The sequence below is a fragment of the Lissotriton helveticus genome, chromosome 10, assembly GCF_964261635.1.
Source record: "Lissotriton helveticus chromosome 10, aLisHel1.1, whole genome shotgun sequence".
In the NCBI taxonomy this organism is placed as follows: domain Eukaryota; kingdom Metazoa; phylum Chordata; class Amphibia; order Caudata; family Salamandridae; genus Lissotriton; species Lissotriton helveticus.
In genome coordinates, this window is record NC_136071.1 from 526,184,338 (window position 1) to 526,203,148 (window position 18,811).

The following is an 18,811-nucleotide window of genomic DNA, read 5'->3' on the forward strand; positions in this document are numbered from 1 at the left end:
ATGTTGCTCAAAAGGGACTCAACGTTCAATGTAACCAATGTCTCTTTAGATCCATCAAATGGTAATCCTTCCACTGTGTGTATCATTGTTTTGGTGTTTCTAATGTATGATGTTGTTTTGGATATGTGTGGGCATAGGATACGATCTATATATTTTGAAATAGGCTCAGTGACTGAGCCTATTGTGGTCACAATAGGACGATATGGAGGGTCAACACTGTTTTTATGAATCTTTGGCACACCATAAATTGCTACAATACAACACAGTTCGAAAAGGGGGGTCCCAGGGAACGATTTTTATAGACCAAGTAGTATTCTGTCCCCAAGCTACAATATACCATTACAAAAAGGAAACTACTGGTCTGTGACAGAAGGTGATACAAGGCAAGATCAGAATCTATAACGTCACCCTAGACTGTGCTAAATTAGGAAGGAATCCCATCAGCCCACCAAATGGCAGAACTTCATCATCTGGGTTTGGTAGGTCTGGTACTTAATAGGACAGCTCTCCTTATCAAATCGAGAGCTGTACCAATTCATAATACCAGTGATGGATCAAGCCATAGTTGTTTCTGAAGTCGGTGGTGCTGAAAAACAGGTTTTGCAGTGATTATAGGTATAACAAAAAAGAAGGTGCAATTTAAAATTGACTACCATGGTAACAAAGACAGCTTTAATATACGCTTACCACAGTGTCAAGACTAAAAACAGAGTGTGGATAGTTTGACATGATAACTATCATCAGTTGGTTAAACAAGTCTACATGTTTCAGCCATTCTTGGTGATATTGACTTCTGGCTTTCTTCAGGACTGGAGACTACACTACTGCAAAATACGACGAGAAAACTGTGTGGTGAAAAAAAGTTACATAAAAAATTATTGGTGTGATACATCCTACCTTACTCTGTGACTTCGATATGTAGGACGATTTTCACAGGACACTTAGATTCTTTCCTAAAAGATTTTCAAAAGAAAATAGGTAACAGTGCAATATCTAAGATTCTCATGATCATGCCTAATAAAACCCATGCATTATCATTTGATTTGCAATAGTCAAATAGCAGTTTGCTAACATTAATTCAAAAAAGATTAGTGGACTCACCCATTATTTCATGGGAGTAAACCTCACCTCTCCTGGCAACTGCTCAGGTGATGAGGCCCCGCTCTGTATGTGGATAGAAAGGGGCAGATAACTAAGTGAATAACCGCACCTCACTTTTCCACCAGCTCAAAAAAACCTTGTTACTTAGTTTATGCAGAAAGACAACAACATGATTGAGGCTTAACCTCCTGATGCGAGTGCCAGTGACTCCTCACTACTAAAATAAATTAAATTAGAACCTAAACACCTGGGCCCCCATCAGGATGGCGGGCGGATTTTGCCCGCCCGCCATCTTTGTGCAAAACGGGACCACCCTCCATAGGAGCGGCGGTCCCGCCTTGGGCATTAGGATGCACCTGCCACACTGGAGGGCGCATTCGGTATTTTTACCATTGCGGCGGGCGGTGCAGGAAGCGCCGCCCGCCGCAATGGTAAAAATGCACGTTGTGCATTTCAAAGCACAACATGACAGGCACCGCGCGGTGCCTGCCATTTTGCACTTTGAAATGCGGGTGCATCCCCCACCCCCCGGACTCCCAGGGAGTCTCCGCATGCCTTTCCGTGGCGGCATTGCTGCCACGTAAAAGCATGTCAGGAAGCCCATCATAATATGGCTGGCGGTGTCTCATAGACACCGCCACCATATTAAACATTTTCCGCCCTGGCCGCAAGGCGACCGGGGCGGAAAAGCGGCGGACGGTGTTTATGTCCGCCGCGGTCCCCCCGCCATAGTAATATGGCGGGGGGGAAATGGGTGGCGGGCGGGCATTAATGTCGGGCGGATCGCCACCGCCACCATGGCGGTGGCGATCCGCCCGACATCGTAATGGGCCCCATAGCGTTTGGTGCATTACAAAATGCGGTAAAATTGACTTATGATATGCTATGTGTAGTTGGGTGTGTTAGAACTACTGTAGAAAATGCAGGAGCTTATAGTATCAGTAACTGTCATTAAAGTTCTCAGTTACAGTATAATTTAAATACTAGTATTAAGCTGTTATCTCCTGCATACAGGCGTACTCAATAATTATAAACGCCTGTCTCTATACTCATTGGTAAAAGCGGCTCAGTAAGAATTTAGCACTGTCAATCAGCCGCGATTGAAATACAAAAAACGCTAGCTCCCGCCAGAAGTGTGGGCCCGCCTCAACTGTCCGTCGGTACCTCTGGCTGCTCCTAAACCGAAGGGGAGGTATCCGACCGGGCAGGGAGGACCTTCTTATATGGTACGTAGTTAATTGGGCGGACCAGAGGGGGAGCCGCTAATCCGGAATACACATTACGGTGTTGTAATGCCTGACACTGCACGCATACGCAAACTCGGCGGACCAGATTGATGACACACACAGTTATACCCGAGACCCGTAAACTAACACCACACGCATGCGCAAACTCAGCGGACCAGAAAGAGACACAGTAAAACCGTAAACATGTATCCGGTGGCACAATGCACATGTGTGAGCTGTGAGATAGAGTTATAACTGCGTTTTGGCCCCCGTAACCCTGGGAAATGTAGTTTAAGCCAGCTCAACTCATTAGTTCAAAGCAGACAATCAGGCGGAAAACAGTATTCGGTATTCAAGACACCCTAGCATCAAGGGAATGTCTAAAAATGGGTAGCAAAGTACAATACAGACATCAAGACACCCTAGCATCAAGGCAATTATTACACACCAGTAAAAACTCATGTAATGTTGCTAATATGCGATGCATTATTAGCATCATTACATGAGTGAGTTTTTACTGGTGTGTAATAATTGCCTTGATGCTAGGGTGTCTTGATGTCTGTATTGTACTTTGCTACCCATTTTTAGACATTCCCTTGTTTCGATGCCATGTCCAGAATGCCAGGGTACTATGCCGTAAGTGGAGATCTTTTTGAACTACAATTTCCAGATCGCCCAAGTGTCATTATAGTGACACTCCCTTGTTTGTCTGCCAGGGCATTATATTGTAAGTGGTGATCTTTGTGAACTACTATCCCCAGAACGCCCCAGTGTCATTATAGCATAATTGCACATTTCGGGGCTTGAACACGGCCATCATATTACTGAATACTGTTTTCCGCCTGATTGTCTGCTTTGAACTAATGAGTTGAGCTGGCTTAAACTACATTTCCCAGGGTTCCGTGGGCCAAAACACAGTTATAACGCTATCTCGCAGCTCACACATGCGCATTGCGCCACCGGATACATGTTTCCGGTTTAACTGTGTCTCTCTCTGGTCCACTGAGTTTGCGCATGCGTGTGGTGTTAGCTTCCGGCTCTCGGGTTCTAACTGTGTGTGTCTCTCTCTGGTCCTCCAAGTTTGCGCATGCGTGTGGTGTCAGGCATTACATCACCGTAATGTGTATTCCGGATTAGCGGCTCCCCCTCTGGTCCGCCCAATTAACTACGTACCACACAAGAAGGTCCTCCCTGCCCGGTCGGATACCTCCCCTTCGACTTAGGAGTAGCCAGAGGTACCGACGGACAGGTGAGGTGGGCCCACACTTCTGGCGGGAGCTAGCGTTTTCTGTATTTCAATCGCGGCAGATTGACAATGCTAATTTCTTACTGAGCCGCTTTTACCAATGAGTACAGAGACAGGCGTTTGTAATTATTGAGTACGCCTGTATGCAGGAAATAACAGCTTAATATTAGTATTTAAATGATACTGTAACTGAGAACTTTAATGACAGTTACTGATACTATAAGCTCCTGCATTCTCTACAGTAGTTCTAAAACACCCAACTACACATAGCATATCATAAGTCAATTTTACCGCATTTTGTAATGCACCAAACGCTATGTGTTTAGGTCCTAATTTAATTCTAATTTAATTAATGTTAGTAGTGAGGAGTCACTGGCACACGCATCAAGAGGTTAAGCCTCAATCATGTTGTTGTCTTTCTGCATAAACTATGTAACAAGGTTTTAAGCTTTTTTTGAGCTGGTGGAAAAGTGAGGTGGGGTTATTCACTTAGTTCTCTGCCCCTTTCTATCCACATACAGAGCAGGGCCTCATCACCTGAGCAGTTGCCAGGAGAGGTGAGGTTTACTCCCATGAAATAATGGGTGAGTCCACTAATCTTTTTTGAATTGATGTTAGCAAACTGCTATTTGACTATTGCAAATCAAATGATAATGCATAGGTTTTATTATGCATGATCATGAGAATCTTAGATATTGCACTGTTACCTATTTTCTTTTGTAAATCTTTTAGGAAAGAATCTAAGTGTCCTGTGAAAATCGTCCTACATATCGAAGCCACAGAGTATGGTAGGATGTATCACACCAACCATTTTTGATTTAACTTTTTTCACCACACACTTTTCTCGTAATATTTTGCAGTAGTGTAGTCTCCAGTCCTGAAGAAAGCCAGAGGTCAATATCACCAAGAATGGCTGAAACATGTAGACTTGTTTAACCAACTGATGTTAGTTATCATGTCAAACTATCCACACTCTGTTTTTAGTCTTGACACTGTGGTAAGTGTATATTAAAGCTGTCTTTGTTACCATGGTAGTCAATTTTAAATTGCACGTTCTTTCTTGTTATACCTATAATCACTGCAAACCCTGTTTTTCAGCACCACCGACTTCAGAAACAACTATGGCTTGATCCATCACTGGTATTACGAATTGGTACAGCTCTCGATTTGATAAGGAGAGCTGTCCTATTAAGTACCAGAATTACCAATCCCAGATGATGAAGTTCTGCCATTTGGTGGGCTGATGGGATTCCTTACTAATTTAGCACAGGCTAGGGTGGCGTTATAGATTCTGATCTTGCCTTGTATCACCTTCTGTCACAGACCAGTAGTTTCCTTTTTGTAATGGTACACCATAAATTACTGCCATTCTAGGATGTTCTATATTGAGGAAATCGAATTCTTTTTGGCAGATCGTACTGGATTCCAATGCTCTCTTTGTTAGGTTGAAGATTTTTCTTTGAACTCTGGGAGTAGGGTCTATTTTGACAGGTAAATAGTAGTTGGTGTCATTTAATAGGACTTGCATGGTCTGAATATATTTGTCTGTGTCCAGAACAACTATCCCTCCCCCTTTATCACAGTTTTTTATCATTATGTCTGAGTTGTTTCTGAGGACAACCAGAGCACCACGTTCTTCTTTGATTAAGTTAGAGGGGAGACGAAAAATCTGTGTTAAAGATGTTTTAAGACTTTTCAAGACAGTATTTTCAAAAATCCCCACTTAAGGTCCTAGTTGGTCTAGGCTTGGGATGAAAGTAGATGTAGGACGTAGTCCTGAACGATTTTCCGAAAGTTTGACTATATCTTGATTCATTTCTCCAGTGTTGGAGAAGTATTTATTTTACGTATTTTACGGAAAAATGCCATTATGTCCTGATACAGTTCAAAGATGTAAATACCTGTATGTGGTACTAAGGAGAGACCCTTAGACAAGAGTGAAACAGTAGATTTTTGTAGCGATTGTTTTGATAAGTTAAAAATTGGTATCTCTTTTACGGTCTCCAATATTGAGCATTCCTTGTAACTAAGTACTGCTGAATGTTCTGCTGGTAGTTGCCCCCGATTTAAAGTATCGTAATATCTTGGCTGATATCTCGGTCTCCAAGGGCCTCGTCGTGCCTGTCGCCTTCCTAAAAAAGGTTGCCCAGAGGGTTGATTTCATGAATAAGCACTATTTCCTTCAGGATTAAAACGATGAGAACTATCTTCATTATCGGAGTCAGAGGTATCAGAAAAAGTGGTAACCTTTCTTGCAGGCCATTGATAAACTCCTGACTCAGATTCTTGGTATTCTCCCTGATTGTAAAAATGTTCATTCAAGTAAGGATAGGTCCTCTCTTTAGTGGTGAATCTGATGTCTTTTCTTAGTTTGTCCGTTTTTCTTTTAGTTAAATAATACAACTACGATGTAACTTCCCTATCAATATCCTCTAGTTTTTTCTTAGTGTTCTCTTATGCATCACTTTGTTTCATTTTTTCCTTTAGAACTATGAGTTCTGATAGCAGTGTTTGTACTAACTCCTTAGCTGTTTCTATTATTAAAATTATAAAGTCTTGGGAACATCGATTTGCTATTAGGGACCATTTTACAAGAAACAACCGTACCAGAACAAAGAGACCTGGGATATTTCTAACCCAAAGTCCTTGGGGAATAATGCCTGCTTTTAAATAGCCCAACTTATACTGTCCATGTATTTTTATTCTACTAATATTTTTCTTGAGTTGAAGCAGTGTGTTTAGATCGTTGTTAGTAGCAGTATCACTGCTACTTGCCTGATGTTGAAGGTAGATTGATTTCCTACTAGAGGAGCATATTGCTCATCCGTAAATCCAAATGTCTGTATTGCTTCCATGGTATGAGGAAATCAAAAAGGAGCCAGAAGCTGTAATAATAAAGAAACCTCTGTGCTTAAAGTACAGTAATGTGCATAAAGAGTTCCAACCATAAAGGTTACGGACAATTGTAAATCAGCTAGACAACTTAACGAAAATAACTACTGCCCTGTAGTTGAGTGCAAACAATACAGATATGAAATGTGCGGTAGATAAGTCTACCTATATGACAAAAAACAGCCCCACACAGACAGGCTGTGGGAAATATAATGTAAGGGCAGAGGTCCCCTGCTAGTAGGGTGAAGTTCCTTAAGGAAGGACTCAATAAATTAATGTAAAGACTTATGGTAACAATTATAATACAATCACATTACAATTTAAATAATGAAGAAAAAGAAATATTTAAAGAAAGAATCAACAATTACTATTTTTCTCAAGTAAGTACAAAATATATTTTTATTAATAATAACTTGAGCAATAAAATGACCCATTCATACTATTGCATTCATATCAGCAATCATACTTCAACCAAAATCTAAACTCAATTAAAAACAGCAATTTGATGACATTAATAATGACAATTGTTTGATGACCGGTTTTCACATTCACAAGAGAATAGTGTGCCACAAGTACAATTGACTGTTGTGTTCTACGCGTGTTTCGGCTCTGGAGAGTGCCTTCGTCAGGAAAAGGCCACAATTAAATCAGCGGTGATATCTGTGACCATTAAAGTATCAAGTTATATAAAATTGGAGAAGTCCATAATGGTCTCCGCAGGCTCCATTGTTAACTTCACAGATCAACATCTTGCAATTTTACTATATTTTTATTATAAAAAACTGTTGCTAATCAAATAACGACATGATAGAAACCTACAAGTTTTTCCCTCCTTGCAGTAAAATGTGGTTTAAAGTGCCCATGCAGTGCAGAAAAACATTCTCTGTACCCAGTCATACATTACTAACAATCACAAACTCGAGTTATGATACTGTTCAAACACTGTCTTCAAAAAAATTATCTTTAGAACTGTGAGCACTTGGACAGTGCACACATACATAAGCATGTGTGCATCCCAGGACCATATTCAAAATGTAGGGTCTCATTAGGATGGCGGTTAGACTGTTACTGATAGGCCGTCGATGGCGGTCCGACTGACATCCAGCAGAGCGGTACGACTGCTGCATTATGATGCGTTGGTTGGACCACATTGGTTTTGAAGGACCAAGCGATGCTTCCAATGGACTCAAGGAGCCTGTTGGCCCGTGGGTCAGATCATATTCCCTACAAAAGGGACAGTGCCTGCTCAGGCACCAGCATAGGGATTATGATGTCCCTTTCCGACAGCCTTTCCATGGCAGATCAACCGCCACGGAAAGGCTGTCGGAAAGGAATTTTGGAGGCCCCTAGCAGGGCCCCGTCCCCCCTTGGCCTCCGCTATCAGGCCTGGAGATACCTGTGGTGCCACCCCAAACATCCATAGCATTTGTTCCAGGCACCATGGGGTATGGAAGTCTAATAAGACAAAATTAGCTTTTTTTCCGGTGATTACAACAGTGCTAGCAGCAATCCGAAATTAAAACTATTCACCGCCCTGCAGATCCTTGTAAACCTCCATAATAATCTGAGCATTTGTCTCACCCCCACTAAAAACAAAGGAATGGCTCTAGACCTATCACAGAGGCTGAGTCACAGTGAAATGCTCACCCATCTATGTATCAGCTGCTCAGATCATTTTTCTTTCTCATTTCCTATTCCGATCTGCACCACATTATCATGCCTTGTTCCGCACATAAGGAAAAGCTTGCCTTGCCATCTGAAATAATTGACACATTTGGCTCTTGATCATAGTTAATCGGGTTAATGTATTCATGCAACTAAACTGTTGTAAATAGAAGTCTGGAGCCGGGTATAATTTAGGTTGTTTTATTCAAGATAGATTTCAGGTCAAGTCTTCAAGATGTTAATATAAAAGACCCACCAGGAGTGATCTCCTTGTCACTCAGCCTGCCTGGTGCCAACTGCCAGTTGAGCCCAGGCTAAGCCGGCAACACTCCATGATGTCACCAAACATTCTAGTGGTGACATCATGTGAGTGACACTGAAATCCCACAGACAGAAAAGAGACAGGCTAAATATAACATAAACCATCTAGCTAGGATCCCTGGGCTCAAGACAGAGATACAGAAGATTAGGAAGAGAAAACGCTGTACTGCAAAGCTAAAGAAAACTCCTAAAGCCAACGTGCCAAAACGTTTCTCAAAAAACTGAACAGGACCTACAACCCAACCTCAAAGAGGACACAAAGCTATCACTATTTAAACTGTATCTCCATGACCATATGCTCTACCAAGTTACTTCATACCAATATCATGGCATTCTGCCTCACACTAAAGTTCCACTGAAATTCTCTTATTGACATTAGTAAAAAATTCCTTAAGCTTAAGTTCTAGCTTAAATTTTCTTCATGAAAAACTATTGCCAAATACATTTTTTAAATGGCATTACTACTTAATATTCTACTGCTACTGGTTTTCGTAAATATGCTGCTAGCTTTGGTATATAGTGCGTGCTGTGAGGGAACAACTCACCTTATGCTCAATGTGTGCACACGAAAGCTGTCTGCTGTACGAACATTCTCCCCTGTAAATAACATGAAGGTGTTGTATGTTGGAAAATGTAGTGTGAATAGAATAATAACTTAGAAACTGTGGGTAAACTGATATTTTTCCCAAATTTTGATTTGATGTAAGGCACCCAAATATCTTCTCAAATATTTCCTATTGAGTCATATTTGTCTCAGCGGGTTTTCGAAGTCACTATTTGTCTGCCACGAAAACAAGAACCCAAAAGTCCACCTACGACCAGGTCTACAAGATAACCTAACCACGTCATAGACTGCAAAATCTGTAACATTTGTAATTCAATCCTAAACCTACTGTAAAAGTACTAATTTGTTGTCATGTTGAGACCAATCTTACTGGTTAAGTGTACTTAAAATGTAAATGAACTCTTCATATTGTTGTGATAGGTAGAGTTCATGTGAAGCACTCTATGAGAACAGTGAAGAGGGTCTGCCTCTGATGATAGTTCCGCGGCCGCCCCCATTATGCAAAGTGTTTCACAAGGAGATGTTATTTGTTTTAACAGGTTCTTTGTGAAACACCATGATGTGTAATCCCAACGAGTCCGAAAACTTCTGCTACCCATTTGGGGTCACAGGGGCAGTCATAAAATGCCCTAAGCATATCTGTGTGTTATTGGCTTATTCCCTTTTTTTTCTCCTCGGTATGTTTTCTCGCCTCAGCACCTGCATCGTTCTTCTCTGTGCATATTTGTCCTTAACATGTTTCTCCTCACTGTGCGTGTTTCTGTATGCCGTGCCTCAGTATTTATTTATTTTTTAGTTTTATTTAGCACGAACTCGGCCGAAGGTATCAGAGCCCTTGAGCTCCCGTTGCAGTACAGACGGACACACATTCATTGTTTTAGGCGCGGGGAGATTGCCTAATTTGTCCGTAGGATGTCGAGCGTCCCTGCCAAGGCTCGAACCCTGTTCCCCAACTTCGAGGTCGACCGTTCCAGCCGTTAGGCCACATCCTCTGCGTGGCCTTTGGCAGGGGCGTCCTCACTGCGAAGGCATGTTGGCGCGCGCGGCCCTCCGCTCTCCGAGGGTGCTCGCGCGGCTCTCGCAGGTGCACTGCAGGTTCCGAAGAGGGGGCTGGCAGGTCCCTCCCAGCCGCTGCCCTGGGCGCCATTTCACCCAGTCCGAGGCGGACAGCTGTGCAGTCAGCTCGGATCTGGCGTGCATCCCTTGACGAGGAGCGGCGGGGGCGACGAGGGGTCTGCCGAAGAGACCGCGGTGCCTGCCGCTCCGCACCTCCAGCTCGGCATCGCCGCCTGTCAGGGAGCTGCGCAGTGGTGCCAGGGAGACGTACACACGTCTGTACCGCATGTACCATCTGCGTGCTGGAGCAGGGTGTGTTCGCCGGTAGCGCCTGGAAGGTGTCGCCTCAATCAGTCGTTTTATTGCAAAATCCCATTGTTGATTGATTTTGGTATCAGACACCTGCTTTGTAACCAGGCCGCCAGTCGAGCCCCTACCTCAGCAACGGACTGCGTACATGGCTTCCAAGCAGAAAGCCCTCGCAGTTCGTGCCCGTCCACATAATCCCACAAGGGTAGGGTCGGGGGGCATAGAGGCCGCGTGGCAATGCCAGAAGGGCTGTTGGACAGAAGTGTGGGACTTTTGTTTACTGTTTGTGTGTGCTTTATGGTCTAATAGGCCGATTTGTACTGTCTCCTCATTACCAGAAATATTACCTTCAGAAAATACAAATACATCATATATATTTCAAAACTATACAGCGTGTGCATACGCGTTCAAAACCGCCCCGATTTGAAAACGTGGCCACTTATTTTATCCATCTGATTCGCCAATGGCGCTCCACCATAATTTTGGTTCCTGGGCCTATTTTCTGTTTCCTTCAGACCCTGCACAACGGATAGTTGGTATTATTTTAGCACAGGTCAGACCACGCTCCCGCTCCTGTTTAGATGGGGTGGACATGGCCTTTCATTTCCTCAAGCTCAATGGGGAGAAATCTGAGGTCCTTATCTTCGGAAGCAGGCAGGATATCTGGTCATTGGACTGGTGGCCCTCTGCTCTCGGTGCCTGCCCCATGCCCACATCATCAGCCCGCAACCTGGGTGTTATCCTGGACACGACCCTTTCTTTTAACAAACAAGTCAACAGGACGGTGTCAACCTGCTGCGGAGTCTTAAGGATCTTGAGAAAGATTACCCACTATCTTTCTTTCGAAGCCCGGAAACAAGTGGCTGTGGCTCTTATATCATCCACGCTGGACTACTGCAATGCGCTGTATCTAGGCTCTAATAAGGGCCTGATGCAGCGCTTGCAGGTAGTGCAGAACGCAGCCACCCGGTTTGTTGCAGATGCCCCTAAGTTTTCCTCGGGCTCCTCCATTAGGAAGGATCTGCATTGGCTCCCCATACAGGCTAAGATCAACTTCAAGGTCCTTTGTCTCACGCACTGTGCCTTGCATGGAACGGGACCTGAAGACATCCAGTCCCTTGTGTCTTATTATGCTCCTGGGAGGACTCTCCGCTCCACCAATAAAAAACTGCTTCCCGTCCCCCGAGTCTCTAAGGCCAGATGGGGAGGAAGGGCTTTCTGCTCCCTTGCACCCAACTTGTGGAATTCGCTTCCAGGCGACCTCAAGGGACTTGCCTCTCTTGCGCTTTTTCACAAAGCACTTAAGACCTGACTCTTCCTGAAAGCCTATGTATATCCACTCTTCCCTCAGCACAAACTTCTGTACCATCTTCTAGCGCCTTGATGCCTTTGGGCTTAGTTGCGCTATATAAATCCCCAATTCATTCATTCATTCATGGCCTTTCATTCCATCGAGTACTTCCCCAGAGGGCTGGCGCCTTTGGGGGCCGGTTTGAAAGCCCCGGCGCTGCCCAGGCCTTCATCACTTTCTGCAGCTCTCGAGGTTAATAGCAGCGGGCACAATGGGCCTTGAAAGAGAGAGAGACAGGGAATAGGAAGCTGGATAGAAAGAGATTAGAGAGGGAGAAGAGAGAGAGGAAAGAAGAGAGAATTGATGGAATGAGATAAAATGAGAAGAGGAAGGGAGCCAGCTGGTTTGAGCACGTTTTTGGTGCTGCCTTTGACTCCCCTGTCCGACCCTGGCAAGGGTGGGGGAGCATGGGTTGTTTGTGGTCAGAGGGACATGTCAGCCTCGGAGTCTGAGATTTCCCAACAGCTACTGCTGTAAAACCAAGTGCGATTGCGGGGTTTGGGATTGATGGGCTTCAGTGGCCTAGCAAGGGGGGAGGGCAGGCCCCTCCAGCGTCACGAGTTTTGCGGGCGGCGGCAAACAGGAAATATCGCCAGCAAACCCCCTCCCCCGCCAAAATCAATGGCGTAGGAAGTGGGGTGCAGTGGGTGCGGGCTGCCCCGGTTGTCATAATTGAGGAGGGGAGGGTGACAAATGGGAAAAATATGTTTTAAACATATTTTTGCCATTTTGTGAAGCCTGAGGTGACAAGAAATGTTCCGCACCGGGTACCACCTGACCTTGCTACGCCACTGCCACAAATATAGCTTCCGAAAGAGTTTTTCGAGAAAGTAGCATCGCAGATAGAGTTTTAAATAGCTCTAGGAGCTAGTTGTTCTCTAGAGGTAGGAGAGCCACTCAAAAGATCTGGTTCAGCTCAAAGTGCTCTTGGAACATCGAGCCCAAAAGGAGCTGAGTTTTCACTGGAGGCTATGTGATCTAGTAGCTGAGTTGCCGACCATGTAACATGGGGAGTCGGGTTCGAATCTTTCCTCAGCATCTTTGGAATCCTGAAAAAAACAAACCAAAAAGTATAACTGTCTGTTGTGAAGCAGCTCTGAAAGTTGGTGCTATATAAAGCTGCCAAAAAAAGCTGCCCATGGTCTAATCTCATTGTTTAAGGGCAGAATATTAGTCTTTGATGTCAGAAAGAGCCACCCATCTCGTGGCTAAATTGCAGTGTGAAACTTGAAAATGTGGACCCAATCATGGATTCCACGATTGACCAAAATGGACGATCATATGGAAATATTTTATTTCACACAGCCTATTTTCTGTTCATTATTACATATGAGAGGACCTTTACTTATGCGCAGGGCCAGTTCCACAATATTTGGGGCCCGATCAAAAGGGAAGGTGCGAGGCCCCTATAATTTACATAAGTGACACCTTCTGTGCTCCGGAAGCTGCTTTGTGGAGACTTCTCCTGGGCTGCAGCTCCTCCTCTCAGCCTCCTACAAGCACCTCTTTTACAGCTCATATCAGGCTGAAGGTGTGGGAATTGCTTGTAGGCTGAGAGTTAAACCTGTGGGGACGCTAGAGTGCTGACAATGGGTGTCCTGTGGTGTCTCTGAATGGGCAGCCCGAGAGGTGTCCCCCTTACTTAGGCCTTTCCACACCATGCCTGAGAGGCCCAGGGAGAAGGTCCCCTCTCATGGGCTCAATTGTAAAGAGACACCTCCCTTTCAATTGGATCGGCAGGGGTATATGAGCACAGGTGTTGTGTTGCAATTGTGCGGGGCCCCATGCTTGTAGGCTGAGTGGGAGGCCCTGGGCAGCTGCCCACACTGCCCATGCCTAGCGCCGGCCCTGGTTATGTGAGGGCTGGGTGTGAGCTCTATAAAACCTTTCTTGTGTTTGATTTAAAAGCCTTTAACGTTGCTTCATGAATAATAAGAATCTAGAGACACATAAGGCTACACATGACCCCTGACTCCTCTCTTAGTACACTAATACCATTGTTATCAGGTCTGGGAGAGGTATGTTCCTCATTTGATGTTTAAAACATTTCATTTTTTTTTTTTTTGAAAAGACCTTTATTGTACATTTCTTGCATGACACAGCGTAATGCCTACAACCCGTCCGGGCCGGCCGCAGCAGAAATCGAGGTCAGGTATTGACAGTAGGATAACACAGCCGCATGGCCGACAACCCGGGGGTCCGGCGGCGAATAGAAACTGGGTGCATCGTGTATCGAGTAATTCAGGCATACTATATGGCTTAGGTCTATGTTTTAAACAACAACGAAATAACAAAACTTTTCAGTGAAACGTAAAGGCACGTGCAGCATAAACAATCTTTCGCAGATGAGAAAACAGACAGTTACACCTTGCAGTATATCGTAAACCAGCCGTGTGGCCACCAACCCCCACCCACCTCTCTGTATCCGTCCATCAAGGGGCGGAAAGCAGCATACTAGGTGACACAGCCATCAGGACAGTAGACCAGGCTCAAACCTCAATCAGAAAGGGCTTCATCCGGGTTAATTCGCGGTGGTTCACATATATCCCCCCTAAATGTATTCCATGCCCCCCATATTCGCCCCCACTTCGCCGGGCAGCCGCGATGAACAAACACCGCCCTTTCCGCCACCATGGCGTCATCCATATCTTTGCACCAGTCTCTCAGCGTGGGCAGGACGTTGGAACCCCACAGTTTGGCAATATTGCGCTTCGCCACCATCATGCCCAGTACAGCCCAGTCTTGCTGACGATGTGTTAGATCTTCTGCCTCCCAAATGTTTAACAGACAGCGACGTGGGTTGGGCAGTAGGGAAATCCCTGTGGTTTGGGAAATGGTTCGCATAACCGCCGCCCAGTACGTGGCTACATATCTACAGTCCCAGATAGTGTGGTAGAATGTCCCCCTCTCCCCGCAACCACGGAGGCAAAATTCGTGAGAGGTTCTCCCTATTTTATGAAGAACCGTTCTGGTATAGTATGTGCGGTGAACGATTTTCAACTGAACCAGTTTAAGTCTGGACGGAATCGCCGATTCCTTTGTCGAGGAGAGTGCCTCCTGCCATTCTGAGTCATCAAGGTCCCCAACATCTCCCACCCAACACAAGCGCTACTTAGACAGCATGTCAGGGAGATTGTTGACCAGTTTCCGATACGTGAGGGATGTCGCCTTGTGGGGCATGTGTTCCGTAAGCAGTCTGTCCTCTAGAGGGGTGGAGTCCTGTAGCGTTGCCCCGGTCGGGATGGTGGAGAGAAGCGCGTGTCGTATCTGCATATATCTGTAATATTCTGATTGGGCCATATCATGTTTGGTTTGTAGAAAAGCGAAGTCCACTATGGTGCGTTTTCTCCAGAGATCACCCACCACGGATATGCCTATGGAGTCCCATGCCTGGAACCCCTTACTATTACCCATGAACCCTAACCTGTGTGAGTCCCACAGGGGTGTCATTAGTGTAATTGTGTGTGCGCATTGAAGGTGTCTGTGTGCCTTGTACCAGAGCTGGACCGTGTGACGGGTTGGGCCTATCAGATCAGACGGAACTCTACGACTATACAGGTATCTCAACAGTCCCCTGGGTTCAACACCCTGCCTATCTGCCAAAAAGGCGGGTTCAGTCTGCGGGGCGTGGAGCCAGTAATTAATTTGCTTAAGGTGGGCCGCCCAGTAATACAATTCAATGTTGGGGAGCGCTATACCCCCATCGTACCAGTCCTTCACCAGCTTGCATTGCGCGATCCGGGCCGGTTTCCCGTCCCACAGTAGAGCAGATACAGCTGCCGCAATGTTTTTAAAGTAGGTGGGGGAGACGAAGGAACGGTGTGTTCTCGAGGAGGTACAGAAAACGGGGCAATGTCATCATTTTGAATAACGCGGCTTTGCCCAGGAGAGTGAGAGGGAGGGAGCGCCACACCTTCACGTCCCTTTTGAACCGCTCCAGAGGGGGTCCCAGATTGAGGGCGTGAAATTCGTCCGGGTCAGAAGAAACCTGGATTCCCAGATACCTGAAGGGGCTGCAAGTATATCGCAATGGACAGTCCGCCGGAAGCGGGGGTGGGGTTCCAGCAAGAACGTATAAGACTGATTTAGTCCAATTAATCCTGTATCCTGAGACCCTACCAAATTTCTCGCAGACGTTGAGTAGGACTAGAATAGATTTTTGGGGGGAGGTGAGGTACAAAAGGATATCATCCGCGTAGAGAGATATCCTGTCCTCCCACGTCGGTGACCATCGGATCCCTTTGATGGATGGCTCCCACCTGACCCAGATCGCCAGCGGTTCAAGGACCAGCGTAAACAGTAAGGGGGATAAAGGGCAACCCTGCCTTGTCCCACGACCAAGCGGGAAATCTCTGGAGATGTGACCATTCGCCGCTATCTGGGCTAGTGGCTTGGTGTAAAGCAAGCGGACCCACGCACAGAACTTGGGGCCGAAGCCCATGCGATGAAGCACAGCAAACAGATAGGGCCACTCAACCGTATCGAACGCCATAGTGGCGTCGAGCGAGAGAAGTACCGCCGGCTCCCGTAGGCACTCCCGGCGGGCCATTACCGCCTGAAGACGGCGTAAATTATATGAGGTATTACGATTCGGCATAAATCCGGACTGATCCGGGTGTACCAGGGTGTTCAGGTGTGGAGCCAAACGCTGTGCCAGTAATTTGGCAAGGATCTTTGGTTCCGCCTTCAATAAGGAGATGGGGCGGTAGGAAGAGCATGATTCCGGTGCCTTACCAGGTTTATGGATCGGAATTACTGTGGCAAGGCGTTGATCCCTAGGGAGTTCCCCATTTTCTAGACTGTCCGTAAACATTCGGAGAAGATGGGGGGCCGTTATCTGGGCAGTGTGTTTAAACAGTTCTATTGGGAGGCCATTGGGACCCAGAGCCTTGCCTGAAGCCAGTGCGCCAGTCGCTTCACGAATCTCTTCCACAGTGACGTCCGCCTCAAGCTCTAATGCCGCCTCAGGTGAGAGGCAGGGGATCGTCAGATCCTGAATATATTCATAGGCTTCGTCAGTCGAGAACGGTGCCTGTGGGGCGTAGATCGCCTCAAAGTGATCAGCCAGAAGTTCAACTATGGCACCGGGGTCCGAGATCGAGGGTCCCCCTGGTGGCGTCAAGTGTGCAATCACCCTGCCCGCTTTTTCTTTCCTGTCGAGCCAGGCCAGCATCTTGCCGGCCTTATCGCCCAACTCATAGACCCTATGACGGGAGGCTTGAATTCCGGTCTGTACCAGCTCCCTTTGGTAGGAAACCCACTCAACGTTCCGCAATCGAACCGCTTGAGCAGCCGCCAGAGAAGGGTGAGCCTCCTGGTCAGAGATCGCACATTGAAGCGCGTCCTCAAGGGCACCGAGCTCTTGACGCTGGGCACGTTTCTGGGCAGAAATTGACGTTATTGCCTGCCCACGTATGACCGCTTTATAAGCTTCCCACAGAGTGCTGTGAGAGTTCACGGAGCCGGCATTTTCCTGGAAGTAGTGTGTAGTGGCGTTAGTCAGGGTTTTCAACAAAGGAGCACTCAGCAGGTAGCCCGCGTGAATGGGAAAAACCCGGCTTCTATGGGGACGGTGATTCGTGTAGATGAGCCGCAGTGGAGAATGATCCGAGATACCTCTCGGACGGATGTCCGCCTCTTCGATGCCTTGTAGCCCATCACCGGACAATAGGATGTAGTCTATTTGTGAGAGACAGTGATGTGTTGCTGAGTAGTAAGTGTATTGCTTCTCATAGGGATGTTTGTATCGCCAACTATCTGTGAGACCAAGGGCTTCAATTAGGCCGGCGAGTCGCCCGCCTCCCCGCACCGTCGTGGTATGTGGGTGCCTGTCCATCGTGTGGTCGACAACATCGTTAAAGTCGCCCCCTAACACCAACGTCGCCGTTGGTAACGACAGTATAAAGGCCGCTAGGGCCGTGTGTGCCGTGGCATGTAGGCCCGGTGGGACATACACGGAGACAAAATTGAAAAGTTGGCCCTCCCACTGTATCGTCGCAGCTGCAAAGCGGCCCTGGGAATCAATTTTGGTCTGTTGACACTCCATCGGAAAGTTCTTCCGAATAAGTATACCCGTCCCTCTAGAGCCGGAGGAGAAATCCGCATGCGCTATGAATTTATATCCCCATCTGTCCATCGCTCTCGAGGCTAGGCCCACCAGGTGAGTCTCCTGCAACAGGACTATCGCCGGGTTGCAACGCTTCAGGTATTGCAGTACTAAGCCCCGCTTCACCTTGTCGCCTAGACCCCTGACATTCCATGTGAGGACCGTAAAGGTCGACGTGTGAGAGGGATGTGGTACGCTCTGCTCAGGTGGAACCGTGACGTGTACTGCCATTGAGGTGTGTGTGTGATGTCGTACTGGGTAATAGGGGATGGGTCCTGCATCCCACCCCTGCAAGGAAAGTGTCTCTAGCTATACGCATAGCACGTGCCTTAAATCGTCGCTGAGTGCAAAAACTTAAACAGTCAAACCATTCCCCTCTTCCCCCCCTCCCTGCCTCCCTGCTGCACGGGTTCAAAACCGCCCGCCTCCCCAACTGAGCAGAGTGCTTAGTCCCAACCCAACCCAAAGTACTTGCTTGCAAGGGGTAAGTAGCTCCTTGACCTCACGAGCGGCTCCACGTGAGCTCCTCCATCCAGCACGGAGCGTCCACCAAGGGAGACATCGACAATGTTGCAAAGTGGTGACCCTCAGGGATTACGAATGCAGGGGCCTACTCCTCTGTGCGCTCTCCGTCCTCCAGGCCCGACTCTGCAAAGAGATCCTGGCTATGACCCTGGGACGCCTGGTGATCTGGTGGAGTAGCCGGCCGGCTGCCACGCTGACCCCTGTCTCTTCGTCGCGGTGCTTCCACTTGTCTCCAACCGTCCAGCCAGTCCCTCGCCGCCTCTGGGGTGTCGAAGAACCATGCCTTATGATTATCCACGACCCTCAGCCGTGCCGGGAAAAGCATGGAGTAGGGTATCTCCTTAGCTCTCAGAGCCTTTTTGACATCAGCGAAAGTCTTCCGTCGCCGGGCCACCTCAGCCGTATAGTCCGGGAAGAAGGCAAGAGTGGAGTTCAGAATCTTAAAACA